The sequence below is a fragment of the Bos indicus genome, chromosome X (genome assembly GCF_029378745.1).
Source record: "Bos indicus isolate NIAB-ARS_2022 breed Sahiwal x Tharparkar chromosome X, NIAB-ARS_B.indTharparkar_mat_pri_1.0, whole genome shotgun sequence".
Taxonomy (NCBI): domain Eukaryota; kingdom Metazoa; phylum Chordata; class Mammalia; order Artiodactyla; family Bovidae; genus Bos; species Bos indicus.
Genome location: NC_091789.1, coordinates 66,066,471 through 66,080,291, shown reverse-complemented (window position 1 = coordinate 66,080,291; position 13,821 = coordinate 66,066,471). Strand labels below are relative to the sequence as shown.

The following is a 13,821-nucleotide window of genomic DNA, read 5'->3' as shown; positions in this document are numbered from 1 at the left end:
GGGGTTGGGGGTCAGTCCAAAGAAGGGGCACTCAGGACAAGGGGGCAAAGAGAGACTCTGCCAGTCAGGCGCTCTGAGGTGCTCCAGTCCAGTTCCCTCTACCCGAAACCACCACGCTCAGCCACCCAGACTCTGCCACCACCCAGGGGAGGGGGAGGCCCGGCGAAGAGCAAACGAAGGAAACAGAAAATTCCGTACCGAGGGGGGAGAGATGAGACGGTGGGACAGGGCAGCGCCGGGGCTGCCTTGGGGTTTCGGCTGCGGCTTCCTTCCACCCCTGGCTACCGAGTTGCAGAGAAGCAGGAGCTGCTGCCCCTGCAGGCTGCCCCATCCTCCCTCTCCCTCCTTCCCTTCCCCCTGCCCGCTTCCCCCGCCCCGCCCCGCCCGCCCCTGCCTTGAGCTCAGACTGTGTGAGGCTCCAGGTCCGGACTGGGGGAGGTGAGAGGTGCTTTCACCGACAGCGGCAGTCTCCCCTACCCCACCCCACACCCCCGCCCCCAATCGCGACTGGTTCTTCCAGCTTGCAGCCACCCAAAGGAGAGGAAAAAGAGAAAAGGAGCAGAGGAAAGCCAGGAGCAGATAGAAGGGAAAAGGAAGAGCTCAGGGTTGGACATTTTTGGAGCTGGGGTGGGGAGGAGAACAGGAGCGCGCCTCCTCGATTTTACCTCCCCACCCCTCTTTGCTTCTCTCTCTCCCCCTTCGTTGTATAGCATTTTTCAGAAGCGGCAGCAGAAGGGGACAGAAACCTCTATCTAGTCTAGAAAGATTCGGAAGGGTGACCGGGGTTCCCGCCAGCCACTACCTAGCAGCTGGCGCAGGAGTATGCGTTTGTGCATGTCAGAGTGCGAATGCTGGTCTCTGTCTCTCCCTATGTCTTCTCTGTCTCCTTCATACTCCCGCGTCAGCTACCTCTGTCAGTTTCCCGTGTCAGTTTCTTCCCGTGCTCTTACTGTGCGGTACGCTGCGTGAAAGGGGTGCGTGTGTTTGAAGGCACCCAGGTTGGGTCAGCGAGCCGGGAGAAGCGAGCGGGGACAAGGCAGGGGCACGGGTAGAGCAAAGAGTTTCGGGGAGGCTGACGAAGGCTAAAGGTGAGCAGAGATGGCCAGCCACTGGGAAGTTTGGGAATGACTAAAAAGCGAAGGGAGAAACCACGCTAGGAGCGGGCACTTACGCGCCTCGACACACCCCGCCCCTTTCCCTGTGCTCATCCGCCCACCCTCCAGGCAGCCTCGAGGCCGGGCTGGGCTGTCCCAGGCGGCTGCTGTTGGCGCGCCGTGGGAGAACCGGTAAAGGTGGCCGCACCGAGCTCCTTGGCTTCCAGACGCCAGACAACGCGGATCTGAACAAACCACTTGGCCTGGGGTAAGTCAACAGGCAGCCCAGAGCCTTATGGCTTTGCTGCCGGAGCGCTGCCAAAAGGCAGCGAGGTGCGGGATTGAATGAAGGTGCAGGGATGCTGAGGGCTGGGAGGTGCTAGCTAGCTGTGGGCTGGGGTGGTGGGGGGCAGAGCGAAGCCAGCAACAGATTGTTTTCGGACACAGGGAGAAAGATATGGTGGGACTCTAGAGGTGTTAGGACAAGGTGGCTCTTGGCAGTGACCAAAAACGTTGTTTTTATTTGGGATGTTCCTCTAAATCAGCTTGTCTCTACCCCGGACAGTGATCTGAGATCAGTATCGACCCGAGAGACAGGAATGGAATAAAGACACTGGCCCTTTTGCCAAAAGCCACTTTAAGATGTGGAAAGCCATGGGTGAGCTCATGAGGGCTCAGGAATCAGAGCCCCCATTCACCTTCTTTCCGTTTTGTATCCATCAAACTTACTTACGAAATGGCCAGATTCATTTTCCTGGCTCCTTAAAGGAATCAGGAAATGCAAATGGGGAGACATCAGTCAGATCTCTGCTCAAAGTAGACACCCCTCCCCCCAAACACACACTGACTTGGACAAACAGTCATGATGGTCCCCCTCTCCAACACACACAAACGTACTGAGCTGTATTCACAGCTCCTGATCTTTCTCCATGGTCTCTAAGAATGAAACTGGGAGAAGGGCTTTCTCCCCTTTGCCAACCTGGGGTCTTCTGGCCATAACCAAGTATGTGGTTGGTGATGGCTACCAAGGTTATTACTCCCTTGTAAAAAACCTGGAGCTAGGAAACCAGTTGGGAAGACAGGATCACTGAACTTTACCTGAGTTTATCATATGAGTACAAGAGACAGGCTGATCAATAATGCTCTCCTTAAAGACTGTGTGTGTCAGCCCTGGCTTCAAATGAGAAGTATTTACTCCACTGACATGGCACCCAGATCCACTTGTCTATTTCTATACATTTATTTTCATGGCATTTAGCAAATATGTAAAGTTTACATATTAGAATTTGTCCTTGTCTATTGTCAGTCTCAGGGTTTGTTTTGTTTTGTTTTGTTTTGTTTTTTGGTGTTTTACAGATGTTGGTGTTTGGTATTATATCATGTTTCCTTTCCTATAGACTCTTAAAAAGCTGTGATATAAATGATGTTAAATGGTACCTTTCACCCAGTCTTTAACATTTGCTTATTCTAAGTCAAAGACATGGAAATGCATTCACACAGTACCAAGTTGGTCTCAAAGCAAATGTTTAGCCTAGGATAAAGAAAACCCACAAGGTTTCTCTATTTGCAAGGTTGAAGGAAAATCTGAATGCCACATGAAATCTGTTTGGTTCCTGGAAGATGCTGTTTTCACGAAGTTTTGGCATAGATAGATAAATAGATAGATAGAGTATGTGTGGCGCTGCTTTCATAAAGTTGTAATACATATGGTATGTGTGTATTTTTTCAAGGACTCAGATCAACCCCATACAATCTGGGCTCTGTGCTGCTGTAGCCGAGGGGGGAGTATTTGAATTTGTGCTTCCAAAGCACCCAGGCTCTTCTGTTAAACTTTCTATTTATTATTATGTTACCGGAATACAATGAATTGCCTCTTTCCAACTCAGCAAATGAGAGAAACAGATTTTGCATTAAGTGGAACTGTTTATGTTGCATCAGGCAATTTGTTCTAATGCTCACTGCTGAGAGAGAGAACAGAACAAGGATTACTCAAGTAGGATCTGAAAAGGTGCCCATTCTGTTACTTTTTTAGGCCATCATAAGCAAATATCTTCTTAGGTTAAAATTACACTTTCCCATAAATAGCAAAGACCAGGTTGCAGACAGGTAGAAAAGAATCAGCAGCTTCCTACTAGGGAAAGAGCTGAAAGTGTAAACAGGGATGACACCGAAGGTGTGGGTCTTTCTTGGTTGAAAATCTGGCTGCTGCAGTGGATCCTGATCCATGGTTCCTCAGGGCATAAGGAGGTGGAAAGCGCGGGGATCCAGAATCAGGCAGTCTTCAGCTGTGTTGACAGACATTCACCTGGCTATAGTGTAGACGCCAATATAGAGACCTGGACCAGATAACATTTGCCACTTCTACCAGCATTGAGAACTATATTCCTACAATTCTATTCTTTCTAGAATTAACAACCAGAACCAGAATGACACACAGAACCACAATGCTTAGAGAAGGTCAGGCCAGAAAATGACAGATGCAGTGGGGATGAAGAGGAAAAGGATACGACAGAACCCAAAGATGTTTTGAAACACGGAAAGAAAACCATCCAGATGTTTGCTTTCTTTTGCTTTGGTGGGGGATGGGATTAGTCCAAAAAACTGCTTAGGAAGTAAAGCACCCTAACATTGCCTAGCCTGTGGTTTACCTTGTAAACACTGTGTAAAACAGAATTACATAGAACCCGAGAACGGGAGCCCTGGAGTAAATTTACACTTTTACCATCTCATTCCACTCCTTAGCATTTTAAATTCCAATCTATGAGCCATTCAGGTGCTTAATTATTGAATGGATAATTTCAAACGTATCATGCTATTGCCCTCCAGTCTGCTTCCAAATATTTTAAGTTGTCTTTGACCATGGCTCCATCACTGAAACAGAGGGACCAAAACATTTCTATCTGCTTTACTTCTGCCAAGGCTTCTTGTTTTCAGCTAAGTACATAAAACCATTCAGAAGCTTTCTGGGAGCTGGTGGGAAATATGAGGGACAGGACCTTTCTCCCCAAAGTGCCCTGTGCCTTGAGATACCACCAACCTAATCTGTCCTGGTTAGTTTCCAGGTTTTTAGGGAGGGATGTGACAAAGTTTGCAGCCTGCAGACAGAAATGATGCCTAATCCTAGGCCGAAGCTGTAGCTAATCAGCCCCAGACCAAGGCTAAGCTGAGGCTAGCCACTGAGTCCAGAAATTAGTGGCTGAGATTTCCATAGTATCATCCTTTCTAAACTCTCATAGCAGTCCTTCTGCTGACGGGTCTCTCAAACCCTTTGTCCAGTGAGACCAACCAACCCCTCCCAATAGCAAGGGATGAATCCTAAATGACTCAGCTATGATTTCATAAACACACATGTACACCATACTTACTTGAGCAAAAATAGATGATTTCAAAAACTAATGATAATAAAAGCTGGTGGGGCAAAGCAAAAATTGCAGTTCACTTGGTCAGGGAACTTTGCAAGCTCCCTAGGTTTGGTTGTCCATCATTCACTGTGGAGTTGATGCTAGTAGCCCATGAAATTGCCTCAGCTTTTTGCCTTAGCAAAGGCAAAGAAAGAGCTGATGGTGGGAAATAAACAGTGATCTTGGCAGGGTCCAATCCCCTCATTTCTCCTATAAAGAATTTGAGGCCCAGAGAGTAGAAATGACTTCCCCAAATCAGAGAACTAGCTAGTGACACAACCAAAACCAGAACTCAGGACTGCCTGCTAGTATTGAATATATTTCCTAAAGCCCTTTGGAGATCTTTCCAAAAAAATTAAGAGGTAACAAAGGCCAGGTTTACCAGGATCACAGCCCTCTACTTCCATGCCGTGTTTATACCTAAAAGTTTATTGCCATATCTTTGTGCCTTGCCTTCTCACCCACTATCTGCCCCCAACACACACACACACACATAGACACACACACACACACACACACAACTTGCTGGCTAAGAAAACGTGACATATGCCTACAGCCAGTATATTCATGTGGAGGGCAGAATTAAACATGATAAAGATTTAGTTGCTCACACTTATCTGATTGACCTGGCTCACACCACCAACAGCAAGGCATCTAGAATACCCAGTCTCTGCTACTCCCTACTAGTTTTGAGGAATGGAAGCTGGTGGAATCTGGTAACTATGGTTTAGACTTTGTACACTCAGAATCAGTACCCATTAATGTGCATGCATACACAAACACACATACACACACGCTTTCTGAAAAATCAAAACAAAGGAAATAGAAAAGACAAGACTGATGGTTTTTATAGTAGAGTATGAGAAGAAGGAAGGTTTGCAAGGAGGGTGTTGTTTCCTTCCTCCATTCTTTAGCCCTGATGCCTGATTTTCATGATTCCCAACCTAGTTTCTTTTAGGATTAGAGAAAATACATCGATAAAACATGTCTACTACAGCCTAGAAGGAAGATATGAAGAATTTCCACATTATAATATCACAAGGATAGGAAAAAGAGGTTAGAATAGAGTAGGCTAAGGCCTTGCTACTTCACGTGTGGTCCTCACACCAGTAGCGGCATCACCCCCGGTGGATGTTTATAAATACAGAATCTCAGACCCTTCCTCAGACCTACCAAATTAGAATCTGACATTTAAGAATATCCCCCAGTGATTTTTTGGTATGCTAAAGTTTGAGAGGCTAGAGCTTGTCCCCCAAAGCATTAGAAAGTCATTTGAAAATAAACAATTACCTATAATTTATATATATATATATATAAAATTTCCCCAGGTCCACTTCTCTTTGTATTCAGTATAAAAGCCTTAAGTGTGGGCAAAAGAGTTGATTGAAAGGAAATCAGGCCATAGGATTGTACTGTTTACCTGGGTTTGGAGACTCACACAAACCTGAGTTCAAATTCTGGCCCTACCCCTCGGCCTCTGGGGTAGGAGCCCTGAGTCCAGGATGCTGGACTGCCAGAAAATTCCCAGGCCCATGAATATTAATCAGCATGCACTCTCCTAGAGGTATCTTTCTGGACACCAAGACCTGGCTCCACCTAACTGCTTCCAGGCTCCAGTGATAGACACCTCATACCAAACAACCAGCAAGACAGGAACACAGCCCCATTTATCGACAGGCTGTCTAAAGTCATACTAAGCTCACAGACACCTCATGACAGACTACCTGTTGTGACCCTGCCCATCAGAGGGAAAAGACTCAGCTCCACCCACCAGAGCACAGGCACCAGTCTCTCCCACCAGGAAGCCTACACAAGCCCCTGGACCAACCTCAGCCACCACAGGGCAGACAACAGAAGCAAGAGGGACTATGATCCTGTAGCCTGCACAAACACAATAGGTTAGAAAAATGAGATGACAGAGAAATATGTTGCAGATGAAGGAGCAAGATAAAAACCTACAAGACCAAATAAATGAAGAGGAAAGAGGTAATCTACCTGAAAAAAGAGCTCAGAGTAATGATAATAAAGATTATCCAAGATCTCAGAAATAGAATAGAGGCACAGATTGAGATGATACAAGAAATGTTTAACAAGGACCTAGAATAACTAGAGCAAACAATCAGTGATGAACAACAGAATAACTGAAATGAAAAATACATTAGGAGGATTCAATAGCAGAATAACTGAGGCAGAAGAACAGATAAGTGAGCTGGAAGATAGAATGGTAGAAATAACTGTAGCAGAACAGAATAAAGAAAAAAGAATGAAAAGAAATGAGGAAAGTCTCAGAGACCTCTGGGACAACATGAAATACACCAACATTCAAATTATAGGTGTCCCAGAAGAAGAAGAAAAAGAGTCTGAGAAAATATTTGAAATGATTATAGTCAAAAACTTCCCTGACATGGGAAAGGAAATAGTCAATCAAGTCCAGGAAGTGCAGAGTCCCATACAGGATAAGCCCAAGGAGAAACATGTTGAGACACATTAATAAAACTAACAAAAATTAAATACACAGAAAAAGTATTAAAAGCAGCAAGGGAAAAGTAACAAATAACATAATATACAAGAGAATCCCGATGAAGTTATCAGCTGACTTTTCAGTAGAAATTCTGCAGGCCAGAAGGGAGTGGCTGGACATATTTAAAGTGATGAAAGGGAAAAACCTACAACCAAGAATACTCACCCAGTGAGGTTCTCATTTATATTTGACAGAGAAATCAAAAGCCTTATGAACAAGCAAAAGTTAAACCAAACCAGCTTTACAACAAATGCTGTAGGAATTCCTTAGACGGGCAACACAAAAGAAGGAAAAGACCTACAAAAACATATCCAAAATAAATAAGAAAATGGTAAAAGGAACATACATATTGATGGTTACCTTAAATATAATGGATTATGTGCTCCAACCAAAAGGCACAGATTGGCTGATTGGATACAAAAACAAAACCCATGTATATACTGTCTACAAGAGACCCACTTCAGACTTGGGGACACATACAGACTGAAGATGAGGGAATAGAAAAAAAATATTCCAAGAAAATAGAAATCAAAAGAAAGTTGGAACATCAATACTCATATCAGACAAAATGTTCTCTAAAATAAAGACTATCACAAGAAACAAGGAAGGATACTACATAATGATCAAGGCATCAACCCAAGAAGAATAAACAAATGTAAACATTTACACACCAGACATAGGAGCACCTCGATACATAAGGTAAGTGCTAAAAGCCATCAGTGGGCTTCCCTGATTGCTCAGTTAATAAAGAATCTGCCTGCAGTGCAGGAGACCCCGGTTCAATTCTTGGGTTGGGAAGATCCCCTGGAGAAGGGAAAGGCTACCCACTCCAGTATTTTGGCCTGGAGAATTCCATGGACTGTTTAGTCCATGGGGTCACAAAGAGTTGAACACGACTGAGCGACTTTCACTTCACTTCACTTCAAAAGCCATCAATGGGGAAATTGACAATAACACCATAATACTTGGGGACTTTAACATTTCACTTGGACCAATGGATAGTTCATCCAGACGGGAAATTAATAAATAAACACAGCCTTAAATGACACATTAGACCAGATAGACTTAACTGATATTTATAGGACATTTCATCCAAAAGCAGAAGAATACACCTTCTTCTCAAGTGCACAAGGAATATTTCCTAGGTTGATCACATCTTCGGTCACAAATCAAGCCTTGGTAAATTTAAGAAAATTAAAATCACATCAAGAATCTTTTCTAACCACAATCTGTGAGGTTAGAGATCAATTACAGGAAAAAAAAAAAAAAAAAAAAAACATAAAAAAACACAAACACATGGAAGCTAAACAATATGCTACTAAATAACCAAGAGATCACTGAAGAAATCAGAGGAACTTTTAAAAATAACTAAAAGCAAATGACAACAAAACCACGATGACCCAAAACCTATGGGACACAGTAAAAGCAGTTCTAAGAGGGATGTTTATAGCAATACAGTGTTACCTCAGGAAACAAGAAAAATCTCAAATATTAACAACCTAATCTTACAACTAATGCAACTAGACAAAAAACAAACGTAACCCAAAATTAATAGAAGGAAAGAAATCATAAAGATCAGAGCAGAAGTGAACAGAATTTATATGAAGAAAATAATAGCAAAGATCAGTGAAACTAAAAGCTGGATCTTTGAGAAGATAAAATTGATAAACCTTTAGCCACTATAAGACACTGGTGTACTGTGAATAATCAATACATTGAAGATATAATATTATTATAATCAATAATATTTGGCCAATAATTTTAGTTTACTAGAAAATTAGCTATTTGATGTTATGCCTTGAGGCATGTTGGAGAAGGCAATGGCAACCCACTCCAGTACTCTTGCCTGGAAAATCCCATGGACGGAGGACCCTGGTAGGCTTCAGTCCATGGGGTCGCGAAGAGTCAGACACGACTGTGCGACTTCACTTTTTCTTTTCACTTTCATGCATTGGAGAAGGAAATGGCAACCCACTCCAGTGTTCCTGCCTGGAAAATCCCAGGGATGGCAGAGCCTGGTGGGCTGCCATCTATGGGGTCGCACAGAGTCGGACACGACTGAAGTGACTTAGCTTGAGGCATGTAACATCTATTTCTAATTGGTGCAAGTCATGTTGGGCTTTCCATGGATAGAACACCGAGAAATACATGCAAAGTAAAATATATTTGAGGCTTCGAAACAAATATTATTCAGAAAGAATTACAGTTGAATTACTCTGAATCACTTCATAGAGTAAGGCTGAAATCAGAAGTAGCTTTATTTTATATGGTATATCTCAAAATTAGGAAGTTAGAAAGTTAGTAAGACTCTCTATGCATTTTTTGTGCATATATGCAACAGGCAAACATATGTACACACAGAAAGAAAAACACACACACACCCTTCAATGGAGCAACTGTGAAAAAAATCAAGGCTGAAATAGCATTCTAGGGGCAGAACTAAATATTACAAGACTTCTGGCCTGATGATAATCTATAAGATGGGTGAATAATACCTCTTACCTCATAGGAAGGATGTGAGATGATATGAGTAAAAGAAAGGATGCAAGTAAACGCATAGCAGAAAACTCAAATTTTTAAAATCTAAGACTACAAAAGAGATGAAAATATTATACTTAAATCTTGAGCTAAATTGCAATTATTTTCCTCCAGCCAGTAATGACTTGATGCTAGATAAGAAATAATTTACCGTATCAACACACATCTTACAATGGTCAGCTCAACGATAACAGTTGAGGCCTAGACAGTGCTTATTTATGTGCCGAGCATTTCATATGTAGTATCTCATTTAAACTTCCACAACTCGATGAAAAGGTACATTATCATGCTTATTTTACAGATAAAATTAAAGCTCAAAGAAATTAATTAAATTGCTTATTTTATGATTTGCTGACATAGGTAAATACTATACCTATCACTATTTCACAGGTGAAAAAAATAAGCAACTTCTGTCTCCTCCCAGCCCATGGTGCTCGCTACCTCCTCAACTTTCGCACCTGTAAAATATATAGGTAGAGTACCTATGGATTTCAGTAATTCTATAAGTTACAATAAGTTTTATAAATTCCAATAAAATCACTAAGCACTTGATTCATCTAAAAACTTATTGGTGGCTACATAGCTTAATGGCAAAGACAAAAAGACAGATACCACAACTTCTGGGCCCCAGTCCTTTGGTTTAAGGTTTGAGACATCCAGTTCCTATTGGATCTGAGGTTGCCCAACATCCATTGATTTTCAAGAGGATCAGATTAATATGGCATCAATAATCTTATAACATAAAATATAAATCATTAATTTCTAAGATTTCTGTGATTACCCTAAATTAACAATAGCCGTTGATATAAATTACTGAAAATCTTTGTATGAGTTCTCTATTGTGGCTATAAGAACCATAAATTGAACAGTTTAAAACAACACAAATTTATTATTGTTATTGCTCTATAGGTCAGAAGTCTGACATAGGGATCAGTGGGCTAATATCAAAGTGTCAGTAGGTCTGCATTCTCTACTGGACGTTCTAGGAGAGAATCTGTCTCCTTACTTACTCAGGTTGTTGGCATAATTCACTTCCTTGCAGTTGTAGGACTGAAGTCCTTTTTTTTTTTTTTTTGCCGTCAATTCAATGCCATTCCTAGTTTCTACAGGCCCCCACATTCTTTGGTCTGTGACCCCATACCTCCAATTTCAAAGCCAATCAGGGTAGGTTGAGCCCCTCTCACAATTTGAATTTCCCCTGCCTCTTCTTCCATTGCATCTTTGTTTGCCTTCCTCTTCTGTTTTTAAGAACCCACATGATCACATTGGGCCTACGTGGATCATCCAGGATAATCTCCCAATTTTAAGATTTCATCTGAATTAGCAACCTTAGCTCCATCCGAAAAATCCCTTTTGCCATGTAACCTAACACACTGACATGTTCTGGGGGTGTGCTGACATATTTACAGGGCCATTGCTTACTCCTTGGAAGGAAAGATGACCAACCTAGATAGCATATTCAAAAGCAGAGACATTACTTTGCCAACAAAGGTCCATCTAGTCAAGGCTATGGTTTTTCCAGTAGTCATGTATGGATGTGAGAATTGGACTGTGAAGAAAGCTGAGCGCCAAAGAATTGATGCTTTTGAACTGTGGTGTTGGAGAAGACTCTTGAGAGTCCCATGGACTGCAAGGAGATCCAACCAGTCCATTCTAAAGGAGATCAGTCCTGGGTGTTCTTTGAAAGGAATGATGCTAAAGCTGAAACTCCAGTACTTTGGCCACCTGATCCGAAGAGTTGACTCGTTGGAAAAGACTCTGATGCTGGGAGGGATTGGGAGCAGGAGAAAAAGGGGACTACAGAGGATGAGATGGCTGGATGGCATCACCGACTCGATGGACTGAGTTTGAGTGAACTCCGGGAATTGGTGATGGACAGGGAGGCCTGGCATGCTGTGATGGACAGGGAGGCCTGGCGTGCTGTGATTCATGGGGTTGCAAAGAGTCAGACATAACTGAGCGACTGAACTGAACTGAACTATGTTGCCTACCATAATCTCTTATGTGTGGAGTGCTACAAATACATTATCTGAAATAACCTTCAATCTCTAAATGATAGGTATTAATATCACTGCCCCCATTTCACAAATGAGGAAATAGGATCAGGCAAGTTAACTTGTATGCCTGATATTGTACAGCTAGTAAATGGTGGAGGCAGGATGGGACACAGGTCTCTTCCTCCAAATCTCATTTTCCCCTTGGCTTGCATTATAATGCCTCCTCATTATTAGAAAACTCTTTTGATTGTTATTTTTGTTTTCCTTGTTTGTTATTTTTGTGTGTTTCCTCTTTTTTATTTACATTTTTGAATAGGTGACTTATGCCCATTGTTTGAAAATCAAAATGTGTAAAAAGGTATTCAGTCCAAAGCCTTGCTTCCACTGTTTCCCAGCTGCTTGGTTACCACCACCCCTGCCCCATTTTATTTTTTTCCCCTCAAGAACTTCTGAATGAAAATACAAGAAACTATGAATTGATGTGTGGATTTTTACATCATAACAAAATCTCTCAAGCTACAGCTCAAATTCATTTTGTCCTTTTGCTGCATTCTTAGTACAACTCCACTTTGGAAGAACTAACATCTGTATTAAGGGACAAATCTTTGGGCTGATCAATTATGCAAGTAACTGGTGACTACACCCACTTTCTAAAATGTTTTTATAGCACCCAATGACCCCATGGTGCTCACCTGAATACTCTATACATCATACGACTCAAACGTCTCAATATTCTTACATATCACACCCATTTTATCTGAACATTCCAGAATCCTAGAATTCCAGGAAGCACAAACACAAGAGGGGACGGGTAGGGAGAGCGGGAGGGAGAGAAATATCCACAGTGCACATGGCGGGGGGAGGGGGGACAATAAAAATTCATGAACTATAGTTCTAATTATCCCATAGAGTAACAAGGTGATCATATTTTAGTATCACTAACCCCAATATCTTATTTGTAAAAAACCTTTTCAGAATTGACACAACTTTCCATCTAACTTGCAAAAAAACCTGGAACTCTTGCATAATTGTAAACATTGAAACAGACTACCATATAGTTGGGTAGCCTGTAATATGTCAACAGGCAGAGAACAAAAGATGACAAGCTTGTTTTAAACAAAGAATTGAGTAAAACTGATAACAAAATCAATACACCACAGTTAATTATTTCTGTTATCCCTGCCATGGACTTTGTAACTTAAGAACTGCTTATTCTCAGCATATCAGTTGCATGCAGTATATATACTTGCCTTCTCATAGCACAAAACAGAACATCTTCTTTGTTTGTTTGTTTCCATCTTTTAACCCAGTGTTTTCAATATTTGAGCAATGATTCATTAATGTACTGTGAAATCAGTTTAGTAGTTCACCACCATTTTTAAATGAAACATTAAAAAAGAAAAATGTGAATCACATGTAGTAAGAGTAAACATTGTTTCATGAAACTTTTATTCAGTAGTGTATGTGTATGAGTCTGAGTGTGAGAGTGTGGTGAATGTATGTGTGTTTGTGTGCATGTGCACATATTTGTGTGTATGTTGGATTCATTGTAAATTTTTTTTTTTTTGCTGTGGGTTATTGTCAAAAAGTTTGATAAATATTGCTTTGAATTATTGGAAGCACTGACCAGATGTTATAAATAATCATAAATAAATGAATCTGCCTAAATATAAAAGGGCTTACCAGATGGCTCAGTGGTAAAGAATCCGCCTGCCTTGCCTGGAGAATCCCATGGACAGAGGAGCCTGGCAGGCTACAGTCCATGGGGTTGCAAAGAGTCAGAGACGACTTATTGATGAAACAACAACAAAAATACATTAAAACCTTGGTCTTCCTGAACTATTAGGGAATTCTATGATGTCCTTTGGCATTTTGGTACCTAATCTGTGGCAATGACCAGAAGGCAGTAAGTATCCAAAGAAAAACTTAAAAATCCAATAAAAATGGAAATGTGTTCTCTCTGTGACACAAGAACATCTGGGGATTTATGACATCTGGATTTGGAACTGACCTTCCCAGTTGTCACTTCCATTGCCATCTCTTGGGTACAGTGGCTCAGGGGCCTTGGCCAGTGCTGAACATTGCCTGAAAGTCTGTGACTTAAATAAAATAAAGAGTCAGTTTATGCTGTAGACTGTGCTGTCATTTTCACACAATGGTCATCCCTAGAAACTTTTCCTAGATTGGTAACATTTAGTCTAATAAATACCAAGCTATGAAGAAAGATTTATAGGAAGGTATGTGTAGTAGGTATGTGTGTGCTCAGTCAT

The 13,821-nt window shown here is 41.8% G+C and overlaps 1 protein-coding gene across 1 annotated transcript in view; it reads left to right on the top strand.

Moving 5' to 3' along the window:
- The first annotated feature begins 490 nt into the window (after positions 1-490).
- Positions 491-13,821, top strand: part of TRPC5 (transient receptor potential cation channel subfamily C member 5) — a 347,276-nt gene continuing 333,945 nt past the window's right edge. The window contains exon 1 of the mRNA XM_070785143.1: positions 491-1,362. The gene's annotated coding sequence lies outside the window, so the exon portion shown is untranslated. The remainder of the gene's footprint in view (positions 1,363-13,821) is intronic.